The 15,310-nt window shown below is 36.9% G+C and overlaps 1 pseudogene; it reads right to left on the bottom strand.

The window, feature by feature from the left end:
• Positions 1-1,388: 1,388 nt before the first annotated feature.
• Positions 1,389-10,530, bottom strand: LOC132066108 (mitochondrial import inner membrane translocase subunit TIM44-2-like; annotated as a pseudogene).
• Positions 10,531-15,310: the final 4,780 nt, after the last annotated feature.

Below are 15,310 nucleotides of genomic sequence, written 5' to 3'. Positions count from 1 at the left end.
ACCTCGTAATTTCTTGGTGTCAGAAGGATATTAATTACTATCTTAAAATTACCCCATGTTAGCCACATTAATTATATTCTTTGGCTTCTCTACAAATAGGTAAATCTTCAATCCATAGAGAGCATCATCATTTCATATCAACTAGCTAGGAATGGAAGATTAATAGAAAAAAAAAAAAAAAAAAAAAAGAAGAAGTCAGGTTTCCCCTAGAGTTCTTCTGAGCACTTCATTGGGTATATATTAATAAAATGTGCCTACTGAAGTGTTTGGGGGAACTCTGGGAGCCACTTGACATCATATAGAGAAGCTAAGAACTTCCAAGTGTATTTGAAGAGAGCTTAGTATATGCTTATTTTTTGTCCCTGTGTTTCTCAAGAGGAATGCTTATCTTTTGTCCCTCTAATGGTTCTATATATAAGGTGAGTTTAAAACTAAAACCTAACATTACTTTCAAGGTATCCTTCTACTCTATAGTATATATAAATTAATATTCCCTCTATTCCACTTTGTTTGCACAAATATTTCTTTATTGTATGTTAAAAGAAGAGTCGCACGTTCATATAATTCCTTAATGAGAAATTTTTATATCCATACAAATGTTATGACTTGTATAACACTATAAGTTTAAAATTTTGTATAGCCACACAAATATTATGATATATTTAAGATTACAAATTTCAAAAGTCTTCCGTTCTCGATAAAACTTTGTGCTGAGTTATATTATGATAAATATAGCAAACCGGAGAGTATTATATATGCAACTCTGTTAGTTCTTCATTGAATATGTTGGTAATTCTTTCTAAGTCGCCATATCAGAATGGAATTTTTTTGAATAAGAAAATAAGGCAAGCAGGTTCGGTTCACTAAAATCTGCTTCCAAGTTAATTAGGCCTTGGTGGGAAATCTGCATTGTTATTAGTTTTTTTTTTTTTTTTTTTTTTTTTTTTTTTTTTTTTTTTTTTTGTGTTTATATTGCCTATAACTAGCATTTCACGTTTAACCAACATTCATTTACTCTTAAGGTTGAAAATGGTTAATAGCTTGTTCGTGATCCAATTTTTTTTTTTCTTTTTAAATGTTCGAGATGTATATTAATATACGACTTATAATTAACGTTTTATTTTTTGGAAAGCTGTGAGTCGTAGGCTAGTGTATTTTGATTAGAGGAACAGGCAATATTTAGTCGTAGGTTAGTGTATTTTGATTAGAGGAACAGGCAATATTTAGTCGTCGGTTAGTGTATTTTGATTAGAGGAACAGGGAATACTGTTTTCTAAAACTGATCTAATAATAGTTGTTGGCACCCATGCTCCAGAAATATTGCATGGCGCACTTGGTGGAAAGCATAGTTTATTTACATAGAGGAACAAACGTTTTCTTTTTTTCCTTTTTCAGTGGTGCGCCCATGTTCAAGAAATCCTAGATCCACCCCTGGTAGCAACAATATCCACTCCTTTGATGAAGCAAAAATCTTGATTAGATAAGGGCTGCAACACCCTGTTGCTGCATCTCTATAAGCTTCCATACAGGGTCTTCTCCAAGTGGCATAGCCCAAGCATAGTGTACAGTGTGTATTGTATCCTAATTGAGCCATACCAGGGTTAAAAATTCAAATCTGGATGGAAGTCTTAGGTTCAATGATGAGTATGGGATCATTCTACAGCATATTCAAGGGTATTAGAATATAAAATGCTTAAGAATAATTGCTACTTGTTACCCTTCATTTTTGCTGCATTCTTAATGTTACATCTCGTATTCTCGTGCGTTGAGTTGCATCATAGGTTAGTCACATAAGCTCAAAGGACAGGATTATGTTTGAAGTTATAAGTGTTTATGTTATGTTCAACAAGTGATAAGTAAGTGCCGCGAAGGTTGGAGGTTAAACGAATCGGAAAAAAAAAAAAATAAGTTTTGCTAAGTTTGGGATGTTGAATAACTCATACAGACTGTATGGAGTTTTGGACATATCCAAGTATGCAAATAAAGAGATCTGTGTATAAAAGTTTTAGGTCTCGAAATAATTTCCGCGGATGAACAATAACTGCTACAGTAGTCGGTGAACAGTACTGCTACAGTGACTTCGGACCAACTATATAAAGGGGTTTAACCCCTCATTTTCAGCCAAGAAACCAGCCCAAAAAATATTTCCCAACAATTCTAAAAAGTTCTCCAACCTTCCCTCCATTAAATTTCAACGCGAATTAAGTAAAAATCTCCGGATTCGGGTTCCGCCGACGTATAGTTATGATTATAATATTGTGTTGCGGTGAGTTTGTGGCTTGGGAGTAAGGCAAGTATTAGAGATATCGCGGTATTAGCGGAAGTAAGGTATGAATCTTTCTCTTTTGGTATCATTTAAGGCTTATTTACGGAGATAAATTTATGGAATAATTATGTAGCGAATTCGTTTGTGGAGGAGTTGGAGAAAATATCATATGGTGTATTTGATGGAATATTTTGGTAGTAATGAGGTTGTTGTTGTTTCGTTGTTGTTATTGGTTGTTGATTGTTGGTATTGAGAATTCGGGCTAGGCATATAAATAGGGGAGATGCTGCCCGATTTTCAGCAGAGTATAGAGTAGTTTGACTTGAAAGTTTAGTATAAGTATACTATGATGAGTCTAATGATAGTGTGAATCCTCTTAAATGTAGACTCACGAATTCGGACGTATAAGTGTGGATAACTGGAGGTTGAACAGGTATGTTAAGGCTAGTCCCTTTCTTCTAAAGGCATGATTCCTTTCTTATGAATCCAATAGGTGTTTTCCAAATATCCCATGATCCCTCTATGTGAATCCATAAATGTTTTCCCAAGAATATTCTTATTCTCAAAAGCTAGAGATTCATGATTTATGGAGTTCTTATGATGCTAAAGATAAACGTGTTTTGTGATGACGATGATCCTATTTCTAGAAACTCCTATGTTATAATTCCTTACATATGTTTCATAACCTCCTTACTTCCAAAAGTTAAGAGTTCATGATTCAAAGGCGTGACTTTTTTCTTAATAATCCATAAATGTTTTCCAAAATGTCCCTATCTTCCGAGTCAAAGAATTATGATTCTATAAGCTTTTATGACAACAACAACGGACATGTTTTTACAATGTTAATGACGACGCTAAAGATGAGAATGTTTCTATGATGATTACGACGATGATGATGATTTCATATTTAAAAGTCCCAAGCTTATGATTTCAATGTAAATACAAAAATGTTGAGTTATTTTCGTGATTTTCTTGATTTTTATTCATTGTTGTTGATCTCACCTTATAATAATTGTTCCTTCAAGGTGGGATAAATGATGATGATTGATCCATAATATAATCGGAGGCTACCGACCTTACGTCACTTCGATATAGTTGTGGCTTTGATTGGGCTCTCATGCATGCTTTATATATATGTATGTATTTTCTCACACCGAGTCGCGCTATAGTCGGCCGGGTACGGCACCTATTGTGCAACCACTGATCAGTTGGTATTACACACCGAGTCCCGAAAGGCCGGGTACGTTACACACCGAGTCCCGAAAGGGCCGGGTACGTTACACACCGAGTCCTGAAAAGGCCGGGTACGTTATGATGATGATATTATATATATGTATGTAAGAAATTCTTTTTTAAAAGCTAAGCATGCATGACATCCGCCTTATGAGACATCCAGATGTACAGGTTATCTCTCTTATTCCATGTTACCTTCCATATCTATATTATGTTGTTATTCATGCCTTACATACTCAGTACATTATTCGTACCGCGTCTCTTCTTGTGGACGTCGCATTTCATGCCACGCGGTGTATACGGATGAGTAGAGGATATTAGTAGAAGATGTTCCGGTTGGATTGGCGAGCTCCATTTCCTTCCGGAGTGTTCACGAGTCGAGTATCTATGTTATGGTATCTTGATTTATGTTAGAGACTTTGTAGACAGAGTCACGTATATAACATGTCAGTCTTGTAAGCGGCTCTGTAAGCCGATGTATCATTATGCATTATGTTACAAATTTCATATGACTACAGATTTTACTTGATTTGAGAAAGACGAAAAGCATATTTTTGAAAAGCTTTCATTATGCATTCATTTCATGATTTAAGAGTCCAGTAAGATTATGAGTATAACGAGAACTGGCGGGTTCGCTCGGCCCTAAGAAAGGGTCTGGTGCCCATCATGCCCTATCAAAAGTTGGGGTGTGACACTTAAGACTTCCAAGCTAGATGAGTTGACGTCAAGGATATTTTACTCAATCCCCCTCCGACTATTTAAAAAAGGGGATTAAAATGAAATTCCACTAGTGTGTATGTAAGACAACCTTAATTTGTCCGAATGGATGAAGTTCAGTCTCTCTTACTGGTCTTGGTATTACAATATCAGGGAGGAAATAAAGACTTCGGTCTCTTTTGCCCTTTTAATTAGTCTTTATCATGTTTAGAGACACTTTTTTTAACCTACTAGCAGATGAAACTAGCAACATCACATCATATTATCCGATTGATAGCCATTCAAGTGTATCTTATAGTTTCTTCTCATATACCCCCGCTGATGCCTATTTCCTACGATTGAAGAGAATAGAGAAAACTACTAATCCCACCCACATCGTACATCTTTAGTTTACCCACTTCTGCATATGAAAACCACACCAGCAACATAGAAAAATGACAATTTGACCACAGCGATGCAACAAGGCAATTTGTTTGGATATTTTACAAAATACCATATTGAGCAGCAGGATCAATAGAATTGAATAGCCAATGCAGGACCAAGAGAATAACAGCAACCAATAAAAGAGATATAATACACACATACCTTTCTCCCTTCTTTAATTGAACCAAGTTTATCGCTTATGCAGTAGACCTGCTGCGTGTGGAACTGTGTACATTACCCAAGAAAGATTACTATGAGGGGCTAAATTTTTGTTCTCTCAAGAGGTGCGCTGCATTGGTTTAGACATACAAAGAAAATGAATGAGGAAAGAATCTTACCCCCAAAATTATTAAGGGACTATCTCTCATCATTTTTGTCTCCCGCACTTCAATATCCGAAATATGTAAAATCTGTCTCATTTTCAGTAGGGTTATCAGATTTTCTAGCAGCGTTAAAGAAAAGTTTGATGCGCTATTCAACCCCCTTAATGTAAGTAGTCTACCAAATGAGAGGTGGTCACAATTCATGCAGAATTTTAGTTTGAGCTTTGGTGGAAAATCAGGGTGGACTTCAAATCAAGCCCACTGGACTGTTATAGGCAGTGTCCAGTGCTCAACATATCAAGGCCACTGGCGAAGCGCAGTAGTATACTTAAAAGCGAAAGAAAAAATTACCCTACAAGGTTTAGACCAGGCTACATTACAGAAGTCAGACAATTTCAAACATCCACGGCCGCAAAAAAAAAAAAAAAAAAAGGAAAAGGAAACAGCTCAACTGTTACTAAATCCCAAAACAATTTTAGTTCTCTTCAACTGTTACAAGCTTTTGTCCTTGTCTGGCATGCTAATAGAAATCACCGGAAATAGATTTGTAACACAAAAAGTTTGGACACTTCATTTATTGTTAACACTGGGAATAGATTTGTAACACAAAAAGTATGTACACATCATTTATTGTTAACCCTCCTTCCCTTCACTGTACTTATATACAATATCCAAAATGCAAGCTAATATAACAACTTGTATTTTTTCTTACCTTGTTGTCGAAAATGATACCCTGGCTATCAAAAACTTGATGTTCTGCTTTACACCGCTCAATTATCTCTTTGCTGCAATGTTTCTTTAACACCTCTGTATCTCCCTAATGACCCAAGAAGCAAGATATCATCAAAGGATAAAAATGTAAGATGCTTAAGTATATCAACATGAGATGATCAGAAAGTAAGAAAAAGACTAAAGCATTTGCACTTAATAAAAGTCTGAAACTTAATCATTCATATCTCAATCGCGTTTGAATCTTAATCATTCATATCTCTATCTTTATTTTAAACAATTTATCCGTCCCTTCAATATTATATGGTAAAGAAAGTCTTTCTCCTCTATGTCCAACTTTGAAGGGGTTGAAAACTAAACACGGAGAGGTTGCATACTACTGGATCATTTTAATATTGAACCAAGCAAATTTTATACCATACCCTTCCTAGTCATAAGCAGAGCCAATATTTGAACTTTGTGTGTTCGAAATTCTAATTATTCCAAGTCAATAGGTTCTAAATTATCAATTATGCATATCAGATAAATTTCCTAAGACAAATATAAGGTTTGAACCAAAGCTACTGGGTTCGGCCGAACCCGGACTCGGGCTTGTAGCCCCGCCCCAACCTTCCTTCTACCTCTCCCATTTTCTACGCATACTAACAATAGTGTAAATCTGTCCATAAGCTTTAGTGGACTTGTGCATACTTACTTTGAAGAAAGCATCAAGAACTGGTCGAATCACTTCTTGAACCTCATCAACAAATTCAGGCAAAGAGAATGACCTTCACAAAACATATTTCAAATTTATAGAAAAACAAGCCAAAAGTGAAAATGGAATGTCATGCAAAAGAAGCTAGTAATCATACGGATTTCTGCTGTAAATCTCTTTATATGACATTGCAGTTGAAGATTCTCCTTCAATCTTACTGTAACATTAAGATGGAAATTATATGTTGATCTTAAATTGAACTCTATGCATAATACAACTTTTAAAATGGTAACATGTAGCCATACTCTTGGATTTTGTGAACAAGGGGATTATTACTTGTTTCCAATCTCTCACAAATATCTTCTGCAAACTGTCATCCAGAACATAAAGTACTTTAAAATAACTTCACATTAAACGCGTTCCAGATCAAGCCATGTATATCCTCATTGGATTAAACATAACAGAGGGAGAAAGTTAAAAATGAAAAATCTATTACTAGCACAAAAGATAAAATTATGTTGAGAATCTGAAAGTACCTCCTGGAACGTTGTGACAAAAGGTTTATACGTTGCAGTGAAGCGCTTAGAAAGAGGATGACCCTGCATCTGAGAATAATGAAAATTCAGTGCAAATTAGTAATATGCGAGAAAATACTTCACTGGCATCTCAGCAGAGTCTAATAAGCAAGAAATTACTTTTTCCTTGAATGTTTCCCATTTCTTATTCCATTTTGATTGCTTTGATGGTAAGATAACAACATCAGTTCTTGTGCTCCTCTCAAAGTTCGATGAAGTTTCTTGTGCGGGGGCAGAATACTCGAGGTGCTTTCTCTTAACAGGACCTTTCAACTCGTCCATTATAACATAGTAGCCCTTCTTTGCAAAGTCAGCAGGCTTTGCTTCTTTTATTTTCTGAAAGAGTGGTGAGGCTTTCGATGAAGCAGTAGATTTAACCTTGCTATAAACGGTTTCCGCACTATCACTGGAAGCAGACTCACTACTCTCATTGGTATTTGGACTAGAAGTGTCAGAGTGACCACGAGATCCTGGAGCTTCTGGCTTCCCTACTCCAAAGCTTTCTTTGACCTAAATAAGAATCAGAGTTAACTGTCACCTCCTTAAAGAGTTAACCATAATTGGGCACTATGCTAAGCTGAGTTAGGTACAAAATTACCAACCTCCTCTTTCGTAACAGATATTTTTTCCTCCACATTTGCATAAACCTACAAGACAAATTACACTAACTCAAAAGGCAGGGACTAGAAGTTTACAATTTTGAAGGACTTTTCAGGATTTGAAGATTGAAAGATCAATATCTTTATTAGAATTCTATGAAAAGAACTCAGAACCCACACAAAACGAAGATACAATTAAATGGAATACAAACAGGATAAAGCTCTACTGCAAAGCAATGTAATATGAGGTGCTGAATGTGTTTACACTCCATAAAGCTGAATGTCTACTTAATCTAACTTGTTGCTGCAATTTAAAGTCTGTAAATATGTCATGCCTGGACTTCCCTAGCTCCCTTCATTTTTGTACTAATTGCATCCTCTGGATTCCCCTTATTATTTTATCAACAAAAAAAGGGCAAAGACTAGAAAAACAATTAACAAAGTTAGCTCAGCATACCATCTTGATACCTAGAAGAAAAATTGCACAGCATGATAATCTCATTCAGCAATCAAATATTTAGACCAGCACCAGAGGAACTGATGAAGGTTGCACCAATACTCATCCGTCCCAAAATAAGTGTCGCTTTAGCAAAAAAAAATGTCCCAAATAATTGTCGTTTTAGAAATTCAAGACAAAAAATAGTACTAATTGTTTCCAATTAAAACCTTATATTAAAGAACTACTTCTTCTTAACAGTGCTCAATTTTCAAAAAACATCTAATACAGGGGTAACTTAGTAAAATATACCTTGTCTTTATTGATTTTCTTAATGAGGATTAAATGAGCTAGAGCACTTATTTTGGGACGGAGGGTACACTTTTTTGCCGTAACCGGCCTCCATCCAAACACCATCTACATGTTTGTAAGCGTCCCAGTTGTCTGCTTGATTCTGCATTAGGCAGTTCATCATTTCATTGGAAGTTCTGCAGCCTTGACATACAGCAGTATGTCTCGCCCCTTAAGGAAAAGGCTAAAAACACCTTAAAATTATGAGTTAATGATCAAAAACACACCTGAACTATCATTTTTGAACACATAGATGGTGACAATTCAGGTAGGAAAATGGAGCAATCGATAGTTGGAGTGTGAAACTCTTGAAAAACGATAGTTCGAGGTGTGTTTTGACCATTATCTCTAACATTATATTAACGGGATATTTATAAGGCACCTTGTTTTAAAATCTTCTTTCAACTCCTCAGCTTTCTCCTTCAGTTGCTTGACAGACTTTTGGAATTCTTGATTTCTGTAGCCATAAGCATTGATGAATAAACCCAATCGCACTAACGAAGCGTATAGATGGAGAGGGAGACACAAACAGCTTAATATTTACCAGTAACATTGAGAAGTAGTTGAATTCTCTCCTTTCTCACTTCAAAAGATACCAACATGTCCCCGTACCACCCACTTTGAAGGAAAAAAATGAAATGTTAAGAATCAAGTATCTTGATATATCCGGTGTTATCAAATGTGGAAAGCGCAAGAAAGCTCTAAGGTCCAAAGCTTTAGCGCAAAGCGCAAATAAAGTGTGGACTTTAATAAAAAAAAGGCGCAAATGGAGAAAAAATACAAATATGTTTGTGTAGCCCAAGATTAATAATCATAAGCATGAATAACAAATATATGGACAAAGAATTTGACCAAAAATTATGATAAAGTGAAATATCAATTGTTTATTGCCGCATCTTAGGATTGCATTCATTGGCAAGGAAAGTATGCCTTGGAGCCTTGATGGCGACCTTTGAAGCGCCCATAAAGCGAGCGAAGTCTCAACATGTTTGCCCTCGCTTCGGGGCTTGGCGCGCTTTAAGCGCACCTTTGACAACATTTGGGCTGATCTTTTGCATTCCAAAGATCTTATCACACTATCCCTTTAATCCTTTCTATAGAATTTCAAGAAGAAGAGAAAGTATTCTTTGTATTTCTTGATAATTTACATCCCATGACAATGGGTATTTATACAATAATTCTTATAACTAAATAAAGAATATTACATAATCAAAGAGAATATTACACAATCATTACATAATCAATCTATATCAATTAACACTCCCCCCTCGAGTTGTGGCAAAAGATGTCGCACATGCCCAACTTGCAAACTAGTGTATGGAAAGTCCGTTTGGTGAGGCCTTTGGTAAACATCGGCTAATTTGGTTTTCACACGATGACACATGGAACAAACTCAAGACACCATAGTAACTTTTTCTTTGATGAAGTGTCGATTAATTTCAACATGCTTTGTTCGGTCATCTTTGACTGGATTATGAGCTATACTAATTGCGGCTTTGTTGTCACAATACAAGGAAATCTTTCCCTTTTCGGACAATCTCAATTCCTCTAATGCTTTCGTAACCATAAAAGTTCACAAACACCACAGGCCATAGCTCTATTATGCAACTTCGCGCTTGATCTAGCAACACTTTGCTTCTTGCTTCTCTAAGTGACCGGGTTTTCCTCACTACGGTGTACGATACCGGATGTAGATCTTGGTCATCTAGAGATCTGCCCAATCCGCATCGTAAAGGCTTCTGTTTGAGGTGACCATGGAGAAAAGTAGACCTTTCCACTGGCGCGGACTTCGAGATGCGCAAAATGCGAAAAGACTGACTTCCATGAGGATCTCGAGGATCATGCATGAAGTGACTACCATGGTGGCTTGAATAAGCTATATCTGGTCTAGTGTGAGGAGATAAATGAGTCTTCCAACAGCCTCGATATCTCTCCTTGTCAGCTGACTCGACTCAACTTTGTAGTTGTGATTGCTTTCCATGGGTGATTATGTGGCTTGCAACTGTCATACTAGTTTCTTTCAAGAGGTCCGGAATATACTTTCTTTGGGAAATAAAGATTCCTCTATTTGATCTAGCAACCTTGATACCCAGAAGTATTGCAATTTTCCAGATCCTTGATCTCGGAATTCTTGAACAATGACAACTTCAATTGGGTCATTTCCTCCTTTGTCATCTCTGTCATTACTATGTCATCAACATAAACTATGAGAAGAGTGAGTTTACCCTTTTGATGTCTTATGAAAAGAGTGTGATCGGCATTGCTTTGTTGGTAACCGAAAGAGATCATTGCTTTGCAGAATCTGTCAAACCAAGCTCTGGGAAAAGCTTTAGTCCATACAAGGCTTTCTTCAATCTGCATACCTTTCCTTGACTTTGTTTATTACCAAAACTAGGAGGAATCTCCATATACACTTCTTCTTCTAAGTCTCCATGAAGAAATGCATTCTTCACATCAAGCTACATAAGTCCCAATCAAGATTAGGCACTTTAAGATAAAAGAATTCTAATGGTGTTCATTTTTGCAACGGGGGCAAATGTCTCTTGATAATCCACTCCATTGATGTACGAGTAAATCCCTTAGCCCACCAATCTCGCTTTGAATCTTTCAATCGAACCATCGACTTTATGTTTCACGGTGAAGAAGACATTTACAACCAACTAGTTTTTTTTTTGGAGGTGGTGTGACAAGTTCCCAGTCTCATTCTTCGACAAGGCCTTCGTTTTCTTCAGCATGGCTTGCTTCCATTTGGAATGCGCAAAGCTTCCCTCGATTACGGGAATAGACACAGAAGAAATAGACAAGGCAAAAGCTCTATAGGAGGGAGACAAAGAATTATAAGAGACAAAGTTAGATAAGGGGTGTTTGGTGCAAGATCTGACTCCTTTCCTGTGAGCAATAGGCAAATCTAACTCATTAGGAACTATAGATGACTCACCAGATGAAGAAGGTTCGGCTTCGGTAGATTGCATGATAGCTTCTTCTGCTTTATTCCTCTTTGAGTAGGTTATCAAATCAGGCCTATCCAAACGACCAACAGTTTCCCCTTGAATTCTTTCTCCAATTTCATTTTCTCTTGTTTCAATAATGGAATTAGGAAAAACCATCTCTTCTTCCTTATAATTCTCCCCGTGAAGAGGTGATGGTGTAATACTAAAATAGGACTCAGATTCTCAAAGGTAACATCCATCTTTGACGAAGGTTCTCAGGAAGGAGGGTGATAACATTTGTACCCTTTACGTGTTGGAGAATACCCAATAAAGACACGCTTAAGAGCTACTAGGATCAAGTTTTTAGGAGTTCCTAGTGTGAACAAAGCAAACACGTCCAAATATCTTGGGAGGAACAGTATAGTCATTTCTACCCTTTAAAGCTTCCAAAGGACTTTGAAAGTTGAGAGTTTTAAGTGGCATTCTATTGATGGGGTAGGCTGCTACTAGAATAGCATCCCCCTAGTAAGGTTTTGGAAGATTCGTGGTAAACAAAAGGGATCTTGCTACTTCTAACAAATGCCTATTTTTCCTTTCAGCAACCCCATTTTGTGCACTAGTATAAGGACAACTAGTTTGGTGGATTATCCCAAAAGACTCCAAGTAAGCTCCAAAGTTTTATTCATGTATACAGACCATTGTCGATTCGAAAGATCTTTATCTTAGCCTCGAAATTGAGTATAGATCATCTTATGAAATGAGCGAAAACATGTGAAAACTTCACTTTTAACTTTAATAGATATACCCATGTTATTCTAGTGTAACAATCAAAAGTAACAAACCATCGACTACCCGAGACAAAGAAGGTGTTTCGGTAGGGCCTCATACATCGAATGAATGGTCGAAAAAGGAATTGTGCTTTTATTGTCACTCGAGGGATAAGAGTTTTTTGTGTGCTTAGCATATTCAAAGCATCACAAGACAAAGATTCAAACTCGTTCTGGAAAATAAACTAGGATATAACTTTTTTAAAGCAAAAAGGAAGGGTGTCCCAACCGTCTATGCTGCTGCATTATTTCTTGGTTGACATCCTTATTTGTTCTAAATAAGCACGACCGAGAATCTCGAGCTCATTGATCAAATATAAGCCATCATACAATCTATACGCCAATCTTCTTCCCTATTTTGAAGGTCCTTAAAAACACAATGATCGGGGAAAGAATTTTACACTACGAGTTTAGTGCTTTTGTGATAGCGCTAACGGATAATAGATTAACAAGAAAGTCGGGGAACATGAAGAATGGATGATAAGGTAATATCGGGGGTACAAAGGAGTGAACCTATTCCGGAGAGACGAGAGGTTAGGGAGCCATTGGCTATTCGGACATAATCCGCTTTGGGACTAGGAGAGTAATTTTGAAGGCCTTTAGAAGAGCTTTTGTCATGTGTCTATTCGCACCGAATCAATAATCCGGGAATTAAGGCGAGCATTAAAGGTAATACATTGCACATAATTAAAACTAGCAACACTTGAAGAGTCAAGTTTGTTCAAAAGGCAACGAAGTTGTTGAACTTCATCCGGAGACAAAGTCTCTCCCGGAAGTAACGTCTCTAAACGTCTCCACATTTTAACGATATTAGGCGGACCGGATTTGTGAAAGAGAACTATTATCTTGCTCCCTTTGTATCTCTCATAGTTTGAGCAGTCCATAGATCTAAATAATTTAGATGTGTTCAAGAAGAAATATCTCACGGAATGATGCAGTGGGTAAACAATGTCGAAAAAGAAAAAAAATTTGAACTTTGAAAAGTCGCCGGAAAACACGTCGTAAAAATCGAAACGATTGGGCTGCAGGTGCAAAATATTCTTAGGAAAATAAAGCTGAGATCTCTAAACATTAGATCTCGCGGAAAAAATGGCAGCCACGCCGGAACCTTAATTTTCAATGATCGGAAAAAATCAAAAACTGGTAGGGCTGACTCAGAATGTTCCAGTAACTCCAACGGAAGAAAAAAAATTCTGAAAAACTGAATGGAAGGAGCTTGTATTGCGGATAGCCACCAAGAGAGAGAATGTTACACCTCGGCAATTTCATGTCGTTGCGTCGTGAATAGACTAACGTCAGTTAAGTCGGACACGAGACCTTCACGATTACAAGAGGGTGATTGGCAGCCTTAATGTATATACGATAAGATTTTTTTTAAGTCATAGGACTTGGTGAAACTAGGTTCGTCAAAGGTGGAGTATAAGTTATGTTTGGGGAGGATTTCATGGGTGTCGAACTAACGAAAATTTAGTAAGGTATTGAGGACGAGTTATAATGTCTGTTAGATCATTAAGGATGTGTTACACAAGTACCAAGAAGGTTCCATAAGGATTCTAGATCAAACGAAGCGATGAGAGCAAATCTGGAAAAGTATAGATTATACGGCCATACATAAGGACCGTATAATTTGTACGGCCGTATGTCTGTCCGTAGAACCCCTCCAGAAAGGGGTAAGTTTCTGGAAGAAACATACGGTCCAATATACGGACCGTATAAATTATATGGTCCGTATAGTGGACCGTATATTTCGGGTCGGGTCCGAATTTTATTCTTATATATGTATGATTCCTCTTTTTTTTTTTTCTCACTTCTCATCTCTCCAACACCCTTTAAACCTCTAGAACTTTCTCCATATCACACTAACACATATTCAAGAGAGAAATCAAGGATCAAACATCAAAAGTTGGTAGAATCAAGGGTGTGAATGCTTCCCTAAGGGTTGATAGAAGTTGAGAATCTCTTTGGTATTGAAGTGGAGTTCTTCTCGAAGTGGAGTATTCTCATCCAAAGATCATCTCTACATAATCAAAAGTGAGTTTTACGATTATTTCATGTTAATGATAGTGTTGAGTAGTTGAAGAACTTGAATTAGAAACAAATATGGAATATGAGCTTAAGTATGCAAATAATGGTATGTTGGTTTGAAAGGTAGTTGAGTTATGATTCATGGTATAATATGAGTATAATCTTGTCATGAATGGTACTAATGATGTTGAGGAAGTATTATGTGAATGATAAGCATGATGTTGTATTATAGTTGTGGTTATGGAGGATCTTGGGGGTGAATTTGGAAATTGAATAACATCTAGCCAGGAATTTATGTGTTATGATATTATGGGCGTTGGCATGATGTTTGGGAGCTATTTTATTATTTGAGGGGAAATTTGTTGAAACAAACGAAATCTTGTTTAGATTGCTTCCTTATTCGCTTTAGTTCGGGCTTAAGTATACTTCAACAATCTAACCTTAGATGCAGACCCCTTTGTATGTAGAATTGTAAGCTGGAAGGAGAGCTCTTAGTTGACATAGTTAAGGAGATACAAAGGTATGTAAGGCTATCCCCTTTCTTTCAAAGGCATGACTCTTGTTTCATAATTTCTTCCCTATACTTCCATGACCTTCTCCCGTCCCACTAAAGATGAAGTTTGAAGAACTTGAGAACTTCTTACGAGATATGTTCCATAACGATAAAGACGACAATGATGACTTCATGATACAGATATTTCTATGCTTATGGTTTCATGGATACTATTCTTCCTTGTTGTCTCACCTCAAAATACTAGTTCCTTCAAGGTGAGACTTAATGGTGAGGATGACGCCATAATGTAATCGGAGGTTCACGACCTTACGTCACCCCGATAAAGCGCACTTTTATTTGGGCTCTCATACGTACTACGTATATTATATGTGTATATGATATGTATATGTATATAGGGGACATGGGGAAAGGTGAGGCGCTATAGACGCATAGCCACCTGATCAGCTGGTATCTTATAATATCATCCCGGACGCGGGATATATGGGTAATGGATCGGACCATTCGTTCCGCGGCAATATATTGATATATGATGATATATGGATCGGGCTGCACGTTCCGCAACAATACATGGTATGGTGATATTTTTACGAGCTTGCATGCATGACTCCACCTTAAGAGGCAAGCGATCCATAGGTTATCTTCTTATCTTTATTTTATCTTCTGTTCCC

The sequence above is a fragment of the Lycium ferocissimum genome, chromosome 8 (assembly GCF_029784015.1).
Source record: "Lycium ferocissimum isolate CSIRO_LF1 chromosome 8, AGI_CSIRO_Lferr_CH_V1, whole genome shotgun sequence".
NCBI classification, from domain to species: domain Eukaryota; kingdom Viridiplantae; phylum Streptophyta; class Magnoliopsida; order Solanales; family Solanaceae; genus Lycium; species Lycium ferocissimum.
This window is presented reverse-complemented; position numbering and strand designations above follow the sequence as displayed.